The sequence below is a fragment of the Cibotium barometz genome, chromosome 16, assembly GCF_041138505.1.
Source record: "Cibotium barometz isolate CiBa-2024 chromosome 16, ASM4113850v1, whole genome shotgun sequence".
Taxonomy (NCBI): domain Eukaryota; kingdom Viridiplantae; phylum Streptophyta; class Polypodiopsida; order Cyatheales; family Cibotiaceae; genus Cibotium; species Cibotium barometz.
Window position 1 is genome coordinate 12178152 of NC_141061.1, and position 17363 is coordinate 12195514.

The window sequence follows — 17363 nt, forward strand, 5'->3', positions numbered from 1 at the left end:
CACTCACAAATTGGTCATTAAGTCTTTTGCTTGCAACATGTTGTTGTGACCGTGTGCTTGTTGAGCTGTATGATGGTAGGGACCAGTGTAACACACGATCTACTATGTTTTGTTCTTCATGAGTTGAATTCACAATGCTAGAATGCGCAAGCATTGTGCATTCTTGTTTGATGAACTCCACAAGGCTATGATGTTTTGTCTCTTTGCTCACTCATCTTGTCCATGATGATGTTCTACTAGAGCTAGAAACTCAAGGTTGTATGATGGCAAGAACTAAGTTGCAAATTGTTTGTCTTCTTAATCAAACTTTGCCTTATTGCTTGGATATCTTCACAATTAAGAAACCTTGTATGCAAGTCAGGAGGACCCTGTGGTGTTTGGGGGGTACACTAGCTCACACTAGTGGACTGGGTTCAATTCCCAGTAGGACCATACTTGCAAACATGTGTCAATCAATAACTTTTTGAATTTTTGCACTTGAAATTGTTAAGCTCATACACTTTTGCAGTGGCTAGTCATCAAAATGCTTTTTGCATAGTGTTGATATTCGGATTTGTAATAAAACAATATACTATACATTTCTTGATGAAAATGTGTTAAAATGTTGTAATCCAGGATATGTGCTCACAAACAATGTTTTCTAAACACTTTTCTTGCTTCTTTTACTTTCAATACATCAAGATTTATATATGTCTGTAGATTTGTACTACTCTAATGGCTTGTAACCTTTGTCTTTCTTCTTTGTAACAAGAAAGTATCAAGATTAGAAAAGAATCACTTATTGTTTTATTTTTGCATCAAGATTTGATTTCAACATAATAAACTTTGCATAATTTGTAAATTGCTCTATTTTGTATTGTAGATTTGTACCAATCCTTGAAAATTTGTATCAACTGTATATGATCTTGAAATTTGCATCGATATTTTACACACTTTCTTGAAAATGTATCAAATTTATTCATACTTTTTTGAAAATGTATCAAATTTTTGTACAACAATCTCAAAACTTTGCACACAGAAATCTATAATATCCTATAGTACAAGGCCATGAAAGCTTGGGCATGAGTACCAAGAAGACAACATAATCAAAAGGGTACAATGTCTATGAGCCCTATGCCTAATATAGCCCAAGGTCTCTAAAAGTACACATGTAAATGTCCTTAAGCTCAAGTTCTTAGATCCCATTTTTCATGTGCATGTGCACCCAAACCTACTTCATTACAAAGACATATACTAAGAAACCCTTAAAGGACAGTAGTTTTAAGACCCTCAAGAATGGACTAAGGATTCTTGGAAGAATTTTTGATGTGAAGTGTAGCTAGACCATGAAACTTGGAAGCTTATGTCCTAAAGTTGGAAATCATCTTTGTAAGAAAAAGACCTTAGACAAGATTAATTGAATTTGGAAAGATCCTTAAGACGGGAAAATTCTTAAAAAGACCTTGCCACGATATGTTACAATGGTTAGAGGAATTCGACTTGTTCAGAGTTTCTACTAGAGAGCTTTGATGTCTCGTCAAGCTTGCGATGTTTTACTCTTCTTCGGAATGGTATTATGATATGTTTTGATTGCAATACTACCTATTTATTGGGAATATTGTATTCATGTGTTACATATGTTTGCTTGTGTGTGGCCTGTGAAGGTACCACACATATTTGGTTGTCTCTAATGCCACAGGAAAGGTGTAGATGTACTACCAATGTCATGGGAGAATTGCTGAACCACTATTAAGAGCACATAAGAGCTCATCAAGCAACCAATATACCATGGCATTACCTATAATGCATGGTTATGGTACATCACTTACCGCATGAATGCTCGGATATCTTGATCCTCGTAGAAAGCGTCGTTGATGGAGCATGTGAGAGCTTGACCTCCACGTTGCTGTCGAGCACAAGAGAAGTTCCACCCTTCTCGCAGCTCAACCTCTAACTCATGTTGTTGGATATTTCGGAGTTAGTCTAGAGTCTAATGGCTTTTATGGTATGAAAACCCTCTTATTTAGAGTCAAAACTTGGTGCCAATAAAAGCATGCACTTGGGTCATTCATTCTATATACAATGAGTACCATTCAAGTTGTGCAATCTCTCTCTCATACTTGAGCTCTCTCTCTCTCTCTCTCTATTTCACACACTCCACTATGATGTGAATATTTCATCCTCCATAGCTCCATGTGTGATCTTGTGGATGCCAACATAGTATCAGAGCTCGGGTTGTGTTTTTTTCTCCTATGATATATACCTAGAGTTTTTTTGATATGATCTTTACCTAGAGTTTTTCTTGTTTTTTTGCTTGTGTTGAGCTATCACTCATGCGAACGAGGGCATGTCATCATCTCTGCTGCTTGTTGTTGTGTCAATCTTTTCGTGTTTTTGCTATTGCTGCTGTTCTCTGATCTGAGCCACCATCTTCAACAAGGTCTATGTTTTGATGCTACGACCACCATCTTCACCACCGACTATTGATCAGACTGCTGCGTTCGTTGCACAACTCGAGGCGTTCCTTGCAACGCCTCGACCCAGGCCTTTGACCATAGAAATATTAGATGTGCTTAGGCATGATATAAAGAAGGGCCAAGAAAGATATTTGGCTTTTGTTCCTTTCATAAAAACCACTTTGATGCTTGTTTTCATGCATGTGTTTTGCCCCAATAACTTCTTCATCTATGAGAAGTGCATCACCGATCTTCATTACTGCTTCATTGAACACGTCTATCTTGCTTGGACCTTAGGTCTCTTTAGCATGGCAATGACGTCGCAAAAAGATCTTCACTGATCACATATGCTCAAGCGGAAGTTAATCTTAAACTTCACGATTTCCTTTGTTATATACCTTTTGGTTTCCCATGATGTTTGAGTCAAGGGTTCTCTACTTGAGTAGTCCCCCAAAATTTGAGTAATCTATCTTGTTCGACTGTTTTAAATTTTGTAACACCTTATTTCTATAAAAGGCTCGTCTCCATCATACCCTTTTTGCCCCTGCTTTAGGCGAGGCGGGTTGTTTTGGTATGCCAATGCATGTTGTCTTTGTCACCCGAGGCAAGACTTACCTCTAAGTCTTTCACCAAGACCATGCTTGTTAAGTCTCTGAGCCATGCTTGTTGAGCCTTTGAGCCTTTTGTGCCACGCTCATCACTAGCCTCTAAGCCACGTTTACTGGCCAAATGCTAGTAGGTTGGCTAGACCAACCTACTAGCATGTTAAGTCTCTGAGCCATGCTTGTTGAGCCTTTGAGCCTTTTGTGCCACGCTCATCACTAGCCTCTAAGCCACGTTTACTGGCCAAATGCTAGTAGGTTGGCTAGACCAACGATGAAGCCCAAACGATGTCTAACAAGCTGCACTGATGTGCATCAGCTTTGATGATATATGTGTTGTAGTAGAAACGCCTATCTGATGTGAGTTTCAATGCATCAAGAACCTTGAATTGCTGTGAATATTGTAGTATATAGAGTTGTTATTGCGCTTGGTCTACTTTAACTCCATGCAGGGCTTTAACTCCACCCGAATCAATTTCCATGTAGACCGTCTAGGAGGTATACTAGAAGCTCCAAATGCGATGGCTAGCTCCTAGAAGCTCCAAATGAGATGGTTAGCTCCTAGAAGCTCCAATGGCCCTTCAACTCCTCTCTTCCTTGTTGATAACCGTGTGAATGTTTTGCATTTACTAGAGTTCTTAGCACTGAATGTTTTGCATTTACAAGAGTTCTTTGCACTCACAAATTGGTCATTAAGTCTTTTGCTTGCAACATGTTGTTGTGACCGTGTGCTTGTTGAGCTGTATGATGGTAGGGACCAGTGTAACACACGATCTACTATGTTTTGTTCTTCATGAGTTGAATGCACAATGCTAGAATGCGTAAGCATTGTGCATTCTTGTTTGATGAACTCCACAAGGCTATGATGTTTTGTCTCTTTGCTCACTCATCTTGTCCATGATGATGTTCTACTAGAGCTAGAAACTCAAGGTTGTATGATGGCAAGAACTAAGTTGCGAATTGTTTGTCTTCTTAATCAAACTTTGCCTTATTGCTTGGATATCTTCACAATTAAGAAACCTTGTATGCAAGTCAGGAGGACCCTGTGGTGTTTGGGGGGTACACTAGCTCACACTAGTGGACTGGGTTCAATTCCCAGTAGGGCCATACTTGCAAACATGTGTCAATCAATAACTTTTTGAACTTTTGCACTTGAAATTGTTAAGCTCATACACTTTTGCAGTAGCTAGTCATCAAAATGCTTTTTGCATAGTGTTGATATTCGGATTTGTAATAAAACAATATACTATACATTTCTTGATGAAAATGTGTTAAAATGTTGTAATCCAGGATATGTGCTCACAAACAATGTTTTCTAAACACTTTTCTTGCTTCTTTTACTTTCAATACATCAAGATTTATATATGTCTGTAGATTTGTACTACTCTAATGGCTTGTAATCTTTGTCTTTCTTCTTTGTAACAAGAAAGTATCAAGATTAGAAAAGAATCACTTATTGTTTTATTTTTGCATCAAGATTTGATTTCAACATAATAAACTTTGCATAATTTGTAAATTGCTTTATTTTGTATTGTAGATTTATACCAATCCTTGAAAATTTGTATCAACTGTATATGATCTTGAAATTTGCATCGATATTTTACACACTTTCTTGAAAATGTATCAAATTTATTCATACTTTTTTAAAAATGTATCAAGTTTTTGTACAACAATCTCAAAACTTTGCACACAGAAATCTATAATATCCTGTAGTACAAGGCCATGAAAGCTTGGGCATGAGTACCAAGAAGACAACATAATCAAAAGGGTACAATGTCTATGAGCCCTATGCCTAATATAGCCCAAGGTCTCTAAAAGTACACATGTAAATGTCCTTAAGCTCAAGTTCTTAGATCCCATTTTTCATGTGCATGTGCACCCAAACCTACTTCATTACAAAGACATATACTAAGAAACCCTTAAAGGACAGTAGTTTTAAGACCCTCAAGAATGGACTAAGGATTCTTGGAAGAATTTTTGATGTGAAGTGTAGCTAGACCATGAAACTTGGAAGCTTATGTCCTAAAGTTGGAAATCATCTTTGTAAGAAAAAGACCTTAGACAAGATTAATTGAATTTGGAAAGATCCTTAAGACGGGAAAATTCTTAAAAAGACCTTGCCACGATATGTTACAATGGTTAGAGGAATTTGACTTGTTCAGAGTTTCTACTAGAGAGCTTTGATGTCTCGTCAAGCTTGCGATGTTTTACTCTTCTTCGGAATGGTATTATGATATGTTTTGATTGCAATACTGCCTATTTATTGGGAATATTGTATTCATGTGTTACATATGTTTGCTTGTGTGTGGCATGTGAAGGTACCACACATATTTGGTTGTCTCTAATGCCACAGGAAAGGTGTAGATGTACCACCCATGTCATGGGAGACTTGCTGAACCACTATTAAGAGCACATAAGAGCTCATCAAGCAACCAATATACCATGGCGTTACCTATAATGCATGGGTATGGTACATCACTTACCGCATGAACCACTATTAAGAGCACATAGGAGCTCATCAAGCAACCAATATACCATGGCGTTACCTATAATGCATGGGTATGGTACATCACTTACCGCATGAATGCTCGGATATCTTGATCCTCGTAGAAAGCGTCGTTGATGGAGCATGTGAGAGCTTGACCTCCACATTGCTGTCGAGCACAAGAGAAGTTCCACCCTTCTCGCAGCTCAACCTCTCACTCATGTTGTTGGATATTTCGGAGTTAGTCTGGAGTCTAATGGCTTTTATGGTATGAAAACCCTCTTATTTAGAGTCAAAACTTGGTGCCAATAAAAGCATGTACTTGGGTCATTCTCTCTATATACAATGAGTACCATTCAAGTTGTGCAATCTCTCTCTTATACTGGAGCTCTCTCTCTCTCTCTCTCTATTTCACACACTCCACTATGATGTGAATATTTCATCCTCCATAGCTCCATGTGTGATCCTGTGGATGCCAACATAGTATCAGAGCTCAGGTTGTGTTTTTTTTCCCATTGATATATACCTAGAGTTTTTCTGATATGATCTTTACCTAGAGTTTTTCTTGTTTTTTTGCTTGTGTTGAGCTATCACTCATGCGAACGAGGGCATGTCATCATCTCTGCTGCTTGTTGTTGTGTCAATCTTTTCATGTTTTTGCTATTACTGCTGTTCTCTGATTTGAGCCACCATCTTCAACAAGGTCTGCGTTTTGATGCTACGACCACCATCTTCACCACCGACTATTGATCAGACTACTGCGTTCCTTGCACAACTCGAGGCGTTCCTTGCAACGCCTCGACCCAGGCCTTTGACCATAGATATATTAGATGTGCTTAGGCATGATATAAAGAAGGGCCAAGAAAGATATTTGGCTTTTGTTCCTTTCATAAAAACCACTTTGATGCTTGTTTTCATGCATGTGTTTTGCCTCAATAACTTCTTCATCTATGAGAAGTGCATCACCGATCTTCATTACTGCTTCATTGAACACGTCTATCTTGCTTGGACCTTAGGTCTCTTTAGCATGGCAATGATGTCGCAAAAAGATCTTCACTGCTCACATATGCTCAAGCGGAAGTTAATCTTAAACTTCAGGATTTCCTTTGTTATATACCTTTTGGTTTCCCATGATGTTTGAGTCAAGGATTCTCTACTTGAGTAGTCCCCCAAAATTTAAGTTATCTATCTTGTTGGACTGTTTTGAATTTTGTAACACCTTATTTCTATAAAAGGCTCATCTCCATCATACCCTTTTTGCCCCTGCTTTAGGCGAGGGGGGTTGTTTTGGTATGCCAATGCATGTTGTCTTTGTCACCCGAGGCAAGACTTACCTCTAAGTCTTTCACCAAGACCATGCTTGTTAAGTCTCTGAGCCATGCTTGTTGAGCCTTTGAGCCTTTTGTGCCACGCTCATCACTAGCCTCTAAGCCACGTTTACTGGCCAAATGCTAGTAGGTTGGCTAGACCAACGATGAAGCCCAAACGATGTCTAACAAGCTGCACTGATGTGCATCAGCTTTGATGATATATGTGTTGTAGTAGAAACGCCTATCTGATGTGAGTTTCAATGCATCAAGAACCTTGAATTGCTGTGAATATTGTAGTATATAGAGTTGTTATTGCGCTTGGTCTACTTTAACTCCATGCAGGGCTTTAACTCCACCCGAATCAATTTCCATGTAGACCGTCTAGGAGGTATACTAGAAGCTCCAAATGCGATGGCTAGCTCCTAGAAGCTCCAAATGAGATGGCTAGCTCCTAGAAGCTCCAATGGCCCTTCAACTCCTCTCTTCCTTGTTGATAACCGTGTGAATGTTTTGCATTTACTAGAGTTCTTAGCACTGAATGTTTTGCATTTACAAGAGTTCTTTGCACTCACAAATTGGTCATTAAGTCTTTTGCTTGCAACATGTTGTTGTGACCGTGTGCTTGTTGAGCTGTATGATGGTAGGGACCAGTGTAACACACGATCTACTATGTTTTGTTCTTCATGAGTTGAATGCACAATGCTAGAATGCGCAAGCATTGTGCATTCTTGTTTGATGAACTCCACAAGGCTATGATGTTTTGTCTCTTTGCTCACTCATCTTGTCCATGATGATGTTCTACTAGAGCTAGAAACTCAAGGTTGTATGATGGCAAGAACTAAGTTGCAAATTGTTTGTCTTCTTAATCAAACTTTGCCTTATTGCTTGGATATCTTCACAATTAAGAAACCTTGTATGCAAGTCAGGAGGACCCTGTGGTGTTTGGGGGGTACACTAGCTCACACTAGTGGACTGGGTTCAATTCCCAGTAGGACCATACTTGCAAACATGTGTCAATCAATAACTTTTTGAATTTTTGCACTTGAAATTGTTAAGCTCATACACTTTTGCAGTGGCTAGTCATCAAAATGCTTTTTGCATAGTGTTGATATTCGGATTTGTAATAAAACAATATACTATACATTTCTTGATGAAAATGTGTTAAAATGTTGTAATCCAGGATATGTGCTCACAAACAATGTTTTCTAAACACTTTTCTTGCTTCTTTTACTTTCAATACATCAAGATTTATATATGTCTGTAGATTTGTACTACTCTAATGGCTTGTAACCTTTGTCTTTCTTCTTTGTAACAAGAAAGTATCAAGATTAGAAAAGAATCACTTATTGTTTTATTTTTGCATCAAGATTTGATTTCAACATAATAAACTTTGCATAATTTGTAAATTGCTCTATTTTGTATTGTAGATTTGTACCAATCCTTGAAAATTTGTATCAACTGTATATGATCTTGAAATTTGCATCGATATTTTACACACTTTCTTGAAAATGTATCAAATTTATTCATACTTTTTTGAAAATGTATCAAATTTTTGTACAACAATCTCAAAACTTTGCACACAGAAATCTATAATATCCTATAGTACAAGGCCATGAAAGCTTGGGCATGAGTACCAAGAAGACAACATAATCAAAAGGGTACAATGTCTATGAGCCCTATGCCTAATATAGCCCAAGGTCTCTAAAAGTACACATGTAAATGTCCTTAAGCTCAAGTTCTTAGATCCCATTTTTCATGTGCATGTGCACCCAAACCTACTTCATTACAAAGACATATACTAAGAAACCCTTAAAGGACAGTAGTTTTAAGACCCTCAAGAATGGACTAAGGATTCTTGGAAGAATTTTTGATGTGAAGTGTAGCTAGACCATGAAACTTGGAAGCTTATGTCCTAAAGTTGGAAATCATCTTTGTAAGAAAAAGACCTTAGACAAGATTAATTGAATTTGGAAAGATCCTTAAGACGGGAAAATTCTTAAAAAGACCTTGCCACGATATGTTACAATGGTTAGAGGAATTCGACTTGTTCAGAGTTTCTACTAGAGAGCTTTGATGTCTCGTCAAGCTTGCGATGTTTTACTCTTCTTCGGAATGGTATTATGATATGTTTTGATTGCAATACTACCTATTTATTGGGAATATTGTATTCATGTGTTACATATGTTTGCTTGTGTGTGGCCTGTGAAGGTACCACACATATTTGGTTGTCTCTAATGCCACAGGAAAGGTGTAGATGTACTACCAATGTCATGGGAGAATTGCTGAACCACTATTAAGAGCACATAAGAGCTCATCAAGCAACCAATATACCATGGCATTACCTATAATGCATGGTTATGGTACATCACTTACCGCATGAATGCTCGGATATCTTGATCCTCGTAGAAAGCGTCGTTGATGGAGCATGTGAGAGCTTGACCTCCACGTTGCTGTCGAGCACAAGAGAAGTTCCACCCTTCTCGCAGCTCAACCTCTAACTCTTGTTGTTGGATATTTCGGAGTTAGTCTAGAGTCTAATGGCTTTTATGGTATGAAAACCCTCTTATTTAGAGTCAAAACTTGGTGCCAATAAAAGCATGTACTTGGGTCATTCATTCTATATACAATGAGTACCATTCAAGTTGTGCAATCTCTCTCTCATACTTGAGCTCTCTCTCTCTCTCTCTCTATTTCACACACTCCACTATGATGTGAATATTTCATCCTCCATAGCTCCATGTGTGATCCTATGGATGCCAACATAGTATCAGAGCTCGGGTTGTGTTTTTTTCTCCTATGATATATACCTAGAGTTTTTTTGATATGATCTTTACCTAGAGTTTTTCTTGTTTTTTTGCTTGTGTTGAGCTATCACTCATGCGAACGAGGGCATGTCATCATCTCTGCTGCTGTGCTTGTTGTTGTGTCAATCTTTTCGTGTTTTTGCTATTGTTGCTGTTCTCTGATCTGAGCCACCATCTTCAACAAGGTCTGCGTTTTGATGCTACGACCACCATCTTCACCACCGACTATTGATCAGACTGCTGCGTTCCTTGCACAACTCGAGGCGTTCCTTGCAACGCCTCGACCCAGGCCTTTGACCATAGAAATATTAGATGTGCTTAGGCATGATATAAAGAAGGGCCAAGAAAGATATTTGGCTTTTGTTCCTTTCATAAAAACCACTTTGATGCTTGTTTTCATGCATGTGTTTTGCCTCAATAACTTCTTCATCTATGAGAAGTGCATCACCGATCTTCATTACTGCTTCATTGAACACGTCTATCTTGCTTGGACCTTAGGTCTCTTTAGCATGGCAATGACGTCCAAGAAAGATCTTCACTAATCACATATGCTCAAGCGGAAGTTAATCTTAAACTTCAGGATTTCCTTTGTTATATACCTTTTGGTTTCCCATGATGTTTGAGTCAAGGGTTCTCTACTTGAGTAGTCCCCCAAAATTTGAGTTATCTATCTTGTTCGACTGTTTTAAATTTTGTAACACCTTATTTCTATAAAAGGCTCCTCTCCATCATACCCTTTTTGCCCCTGCTTTAGGCGAGGGGGGTTGTTTTGGTATGCCAATGCATGTTGTCTTTGTCACCCGAGGCAAGACTTACCTCTAAGTCTTTCACCAAGACCATGCTTGTTAAGTCTCTGAGCCATGCTTGTTGAGCCTTTGAGCCTTTTGTGCCACGCTCATCACTAGCCTCTAAGCCACGTTTACTGGCCAAATGCTAGTAGGTTGGCTAGACCAACGATGAAGCCCAAACGATGTCTAACAAGCTGCACTGATGTGCATCAGCTTTGATGATATATGTGTTGTAGTAGAAACGCCTATCTGATGTGAGTTTCAATGCATCAAGAACCTTGAATTGCTGTGAATATTGTAGTATATAGAGTTGTTATTGCGCTTGGTCTACTTTAACTCCATGCAGGGATTTAACTCCACCCGAATCAATTTCCATGTAGACCGTCTAGGAGGTATACTAGAAGCTCCAAATGCGATGGCTAGCTTCTAGAAGCTCCAAATGAGATGGTTAGCTCCTAGAAGCTCCAATGGCCCTTCAACTCCTCTCTTCCTTGTTGATAACCGTGTGAATGTTTTGCATTTACCAAAGTTCTTAGCACTGAATGTTTTGCATTTACAAGAGTTCTTTGCACTCACAAATTGGTCATTAAGTCTTTTGCTTGCAACATGTTGTTGTGACCGTGTGCTTGTTGAGCTGTATGATGGTAGGGACCAGTGTAACACACGATCTACTATGTTTTGTTCTTCATGAGTTGAATGCACAATGCTAGAATGCGCAAGCATTGTGCATTCTTGTTTGATGAACTCCACAAGGCTATGATGTTTTGTCTCTTTGCTCACTCATCTTGTCCATGATGATGTTCTACTAGAGCTAGAAACTCAAGGTTGTATGATGGCAAGAACTAAGTTGCGAATTGTTTGTCTTCTTAATCAAACTTTGCCTTATTGCTTGGATATCTTCACAATTAAGAAACCTTGTATGCAAGTCAAGAGGACCCTGTGGTGTTTGGGGGGTACACTAGCTCACACTAGTGGACTGGGTTCAATTCCCAGTAGGGCCATACTTGCAAACATGTGTCAATCAATAACTTTTTGAATTTTTGCACTTGAAATTGTTAAGCTCATACACTTTTGCAGTAGCTAGTCATCAAAATGCTTTTTGATAGTGTTGATATTCGGATTTGTAATAAAACAATATACTATACATTTCTTGATGAAAATGTGTTAAAATGTTGTAATCCAGGATATGTGCTCACAAACAATGTTTTCTAAACACTTTTCTTGCTTCTTTTACTTTCAATACATCAAGATTTATATATGTCTGTAGATTTGTACTACTCTAATGGCTTGTAATCTTTGTCTTTCTTCTTTGTAACAAGAAAGTATCAAGATTAGAAAAGAATCACTTATTGTTTTATTTTTGCATCAAGATTTGATTTCAACATAATAAACTTTGCATAATTTGTAAATTGCTCTATTTTGTATTGTAGATTTGTACCAATCCTTGAAAATTTGTATCAACTATATATGATCTTGAAATTTGCATCGATATTTTACACACTTTCTTGAAAATGTATCACATTTATTCATACTTTTTTGAAAATGTATCAAATTTTTGTACAACAATCTCAAAACTTTGCACACAGAAATCTATAATATCCTGTAGTACAAGGCCATGAAAGCTTGGGCATGAGTACCAAGAAGACAACATAATCAAAAGGGTACAATGTCTATGAGCCCTATGCCTAATATAGCCCAAGGTCTCTAAAAGTACACATGTAAATGTCCTTAAGCTCAAGTGCTTAGATCCCATTTTTCATGTGCATGTGCACCCAAACCTACTTCATTACAAAGATATATACTAAGAAACCCTTAAAGGAAAGTAGTTTTAAGACCCTCAAGAATGGACTAAGGATTCTTGGAAGAATTTTTGATGTGAAGTGTAGCTAGACCATGAAACTTGGAAGCTTATGTCCTAAAGTTGGAAGTCATCTTTGTAAGAAAAAGACCTTAGACAAGATTAATTGAATTTGGAAAGATCCTTAAGACGGGAAGATTCTTAAAAAGACCTTGCCACGATATGTTACAATGGTTAGAGGAATTTGACTTGTTCAGAGTTTCTACTAGAGAGCTTTGATGTCTCGTCAAGCTTGCGATGTTTTACTCTTCTTCGGAATGGTATTATGATATGTTTTGATTGCAATACTGCCTATTTATTGGGAATATTGTATTCATGTGTTACATATGTTTGCTTGTGTGTGGCATGTGAAGGTACCACACATATTTGGTTGTCTCTAATGCCACAGGAAAGGTGTAGATGTACCACCCATGTCATGGGAGACTTGCTGAACCACTATTAAGAGCACATAAGAGCTCATCAAGCAACCAATATACCATGGCGTTACCTATAATGCATGGGTATGGTACATCACTTACCGCATGAACCACTATTAAGAGCACATAGGAGCTCATCAAGCAACCAATATACCATGGCGTTACCTATAATGCATGGGTATGGTACATCACTTACCGCATGAATGCTCGGATATCTTGATCCTCGTAGAAAGCGTCGTTGATGGAGCATGTGAGAGCTTGACCTCCACATTGCTGTCGAGCACAAGAGAAGTTCCACCCTTCTCGCAGCTCAACCTCTCACTCATGTTGTTGGATATTTCGGAGTTAGTCTGGAGTCTAATGGCTTTTATGGTATGAAAACCCTCTTATTTAGAGTCAAAACTTGGTGCCAATAAAAGCATGTACTTGGGTCATTCTCTCTATATACAATGAGTACCATTCAAGTTGTGCAATCTCTCTCTTATACTGGAGCTCTCTCTCTCTCTCTCTCTCTATTTCACACACTCCACTATGATGTGAATATTTCATCCTCCATAGCTCCATGTGTGATCCTGTGGATGCCAACATAGTATCAGAGCTCAGGTTGTGTTTTTTTTCCCATTGATATATACCTAGAGTTTTTCTGATATGATCTTTACCTAGAGTTTTTCTTGTTTTTTTGCTTGTGTTGAGCTATCACTCATGCGAACGAGGGCATGTCATCATCTCTGCTGCTTGTTGTTGTGTCAATCTTTTCATGTTTTTGCTATTACTGCTGTTCTCTGATTTGAGCCACCATCTTCAACAAGGTCTGCGTTTTGATGCTACGACCACCATCTTCACCACCGACTATTGATCAGACTACTGCGTTCCTTGCACAACTCGAGGCGTTCCTTGCAACGCCTCGACCCAGGCCTTTGACCATAGATATATTAGATGTGCTTAGGCATGATATAAAGAAGGGCCAAGAAAGATATTTGGCTTTTGTTCCTTTCATAAAAACCACTTTGATGCTTGTTTTCATGCATGTGTTTTGCCTCAATAACTTTGTGAGATCCCTGTTCCCACCGCGCAACGGATTCGGGGTACTAGCAGCGGAAGTAGCACTTCTTGCGCGAGGCAGGGTCCCACACTCGGGGCCTCGTCCACGGATATCCGGACAAAAGACTAATCCGTCGGTTTTTCCAAAACCAGACCCGGAAAAACTTCCCTTATCCGGAAAGCACGGGCGATTCCACCAGGATAATTTTTACTCTAACGTAGTCAAAACTCTTACTGATCAAACAGATCCGACTGCATCTATAAAGATACTTGGTCAGATCAAGGAAGAAACTTGCACTTGGATCATTGGGATCAACGCTTTTTTCCCCACCAAGGAGGCACAGCCGTTGATTCCTATCCATAGAACAATTACTATCCGGGATTTACTTTATCTATCGTAATAACAGAAATTGAGTCTCGATTTACGGATCCATCAGTCCAGCCTAACCCCATCCGATCCCATGGGTTAGCCAACCGCCCAACCACTGTAGTGATGGGATCCAATTTGGAATTTGGTTAGGTTTTGTCCCGGGTACCAAGGAAAAGAGTTCCAAGGCCCCCTAGCCGGAATTTCATGCAAACATAAAACTAGCCACACCACTTACACACCCAATATGAAAAATTGCCTTTTTCTTAGCATCAGCTAACTTTAAAACAATCCTTTAATGAAACCATAGTACCACTGATCACAATCTCCCAAATTATCCAGTTGATTCATAATTTCCCATCATTCCTTCATCAGAGTATCTATGGCATCATTGGCAACTAGAACGCTCACCACCTGTCCACACAGGGGCCATTTCAATAGTTCCTAGCCCATAATACTCAACAATATAATCACTTATCAAGATGGACTCTCGTTGAAGATCAGCAAGATCAACCAACAGATCCATATAAAAGAGCCATGGACTCATCCGTTGAGGACCAGCAAGGTCAGTCAACCAGATCCATGCCCGGTTCCAGAAAACAACTCTTACTCCTTGTTCCAATATCTTCCTCGACGCACGCGTGGGTATCCTGGGCGACCCAGAGCCCGAGCACCGTATGGTCAGCACCCTCTAGGATCCTTCGCAGGTGACCTAGCGCTTCACTCATAGGCCGCTTCCTTGGTCCCTCCCTCCCCTGCCTTTGAGGTATATAGGAGTAAGAATCTCCCTTTTTGATCTTATAATTATTCCCTCTCTAAAATAAAAGAAAGATTCTGTTTTAAAAAAAAGGAAGACCCTTTTCCTAGAATACTTCTCAGGAGTCACGCTGTTTTAAGGATTCAGAACAATGAGTTCAGAAGTGAAAATCGATGTTTTGGATACCAAGGTTTTGGTTTTCATTCGAGTACGGCCCAAAAGAAGTTCTTTATCTCTTGGGGAGTATAAGAACTTATCCCCCAGATATTGTGAGCCTTATATCTGAATTCAATGAAAGTAGGTGACTTAGCCTACAAGCTTCTTTTACCTCCTCATCTCAAAGTTCTTAATGTATTTCATAGAAATATGTGCCAAACCCAAATCATGGAAAGACGGTAAAACTTCAGTGGCAAGTTACCGTTAGCTTCTAAGTTACGCTAGCTCATTCCTTTATATAAGTCGTAACTTTTACTTGTCGTTCACAGTAATCTTACTCCCATCGATCTCCTTTCTTTCTTAATCTCCTTCATGGCTTGGCAACAAGAATTAGTTTTATCCATAATGATTCCTCACCTTCAAGACGCAAGTGAGTCTGTGAAGAAGGATTTTATAGAACAGTATGAGCGCTCACTTTTTCCTCACCTAGGAACTTCTGTAGCGCAGACCAAATGGCGGACCTATCAAGACATAACTAGGGTAACACCCTGGGGTCAGCAGCACTTTCGTAACAATGTCTGCTTGGCCATGGTTATCGAAGCCTTGGGTTTGGGTCCCCGATACTACTGCGTCATGAGATAGGCATCCTGGGTTTTCTGAGCGGGTCTTCTTACTGGCGTGTTTTCTTCCTCATGAGAAGATATGCCTTTACCCCGTTTTTGGCTTGCCTCTCAGAGGTCCTTTTGTTAGAACACCTCATACCACTGAGATAGGCGCAGCAATAACCCACAGAATCATTCCCATAGATGAGTTACCTTATACTTGTGCAGCTTGTGAGGACTGCTTTTGTGACCATATGATGGACGGGCTTATGGAAGTGTAAAGAGTTCCTCTATCTTTACTGTATAAGTTTCGAGAATGAATAAAGTTTAAATCTTGTTCGTATTTTGAATCTTGCTCTCTTTAAGACTTATCTTGGTGGTTAATCTTGATAAAAATTTTCTCTAAGTCTCATATTCGTGAATCTTGCGAAATTACCCCCAGTTTGCGAGATGAGGGCATCTCGCGTTTTTTAAGTGGGGTAGAATGTAAGATTCCTCTCCCAACCCCTTTTTGATGTCTAGTATCTTCCCCTGTAATCAATCCCTCTTCAGAAATATAAAGACCTTGTTTCTAACTATTTTAGCCTAGAGAGAGAAAATATTCTAGAGAGAGAATATTCAGATTTTGAATATTTTTGGATAGAAAAATATCTCTTATAATTCAGATGAGTTCCCCTGAAACAGAAATTCAAAAAGAATTTTCCAATGTGCAATTGGAATTAATTGGAAACAGGTATAAAGAACCTTAGTCTAAGGGTCTAGATTTTCAAAAATCTTTAGACTATGGTCCAATTAAGGTTCCTATGGGCCAATAGCATCAATCCATGTGTAGGGAAGAGATAAATCTAAATTTGTAAAAAGAAGATACCCAAAAATGAGTAAATGCTCACATAAGGTGAAGAGTTGAAAATGTACAAGGTTTATTAGTAAAAACTATGAGCAATATTAAAAATATGAGATATTTTGGGAATAATGATTTTATTATGACACATATGTAAGGAAGGGGAGTCCCTTAAATGCTCACATAAGATGAAGAGTTGAAAATGTACAAGGTTTATTAGTAAAAAATTATGAGCAATATTAAAAGTATGACATATGTAAGGAAGGGGAGTTCTTTAAAGGAGGTGCATATTTCACATAAGATGAAGAGTTGAAAATGTACAAGGTTTATTAGTAAAAAATTATGAGCAATATTAAAAGTATGACATATGTAAGGAAGGGGAGTTCTTTAAAGGAGGTGCATATTTCACATAAGATGAAGAGTTGAAAATGTACAAGGTTTATTAGTAAAAAACTATGAGCAATATTAAAAATATGACATATGTAAGGAAGGGGAGTTATTTAAAGGAGGTGCATATTTCACATGCTTGAATGAGTTTTAAACTCATAAAAATTGAGATATTTCATCTCTCCTCTCTCCTCATTCAAGTCTAGTTCCAAAAAATTAGCTTAACTGACCTAAAAATGGTCAAAAATTGACCAAACTGATTTGGAAAATTCTAGAATCAGTTTGTTTGGTTAGGAGCTCAATTTTTTCTATAAATAGAAGCCTCCCCCTTGTTGAAAAATACTGTAAGATCCCTATTCCCACCGAGCAACGAATTCGGGGTATTAGCAGCGGAAGTAGCACATCATGCGTGGGTAGGGGTCTCACACTCGGGGCCTCGCCCACGGATATCCGGACAAGAGACTAATCCGTCGGTTTGTCCAAAACCGAAACTGGAAAAACTTCCTTTACTCGG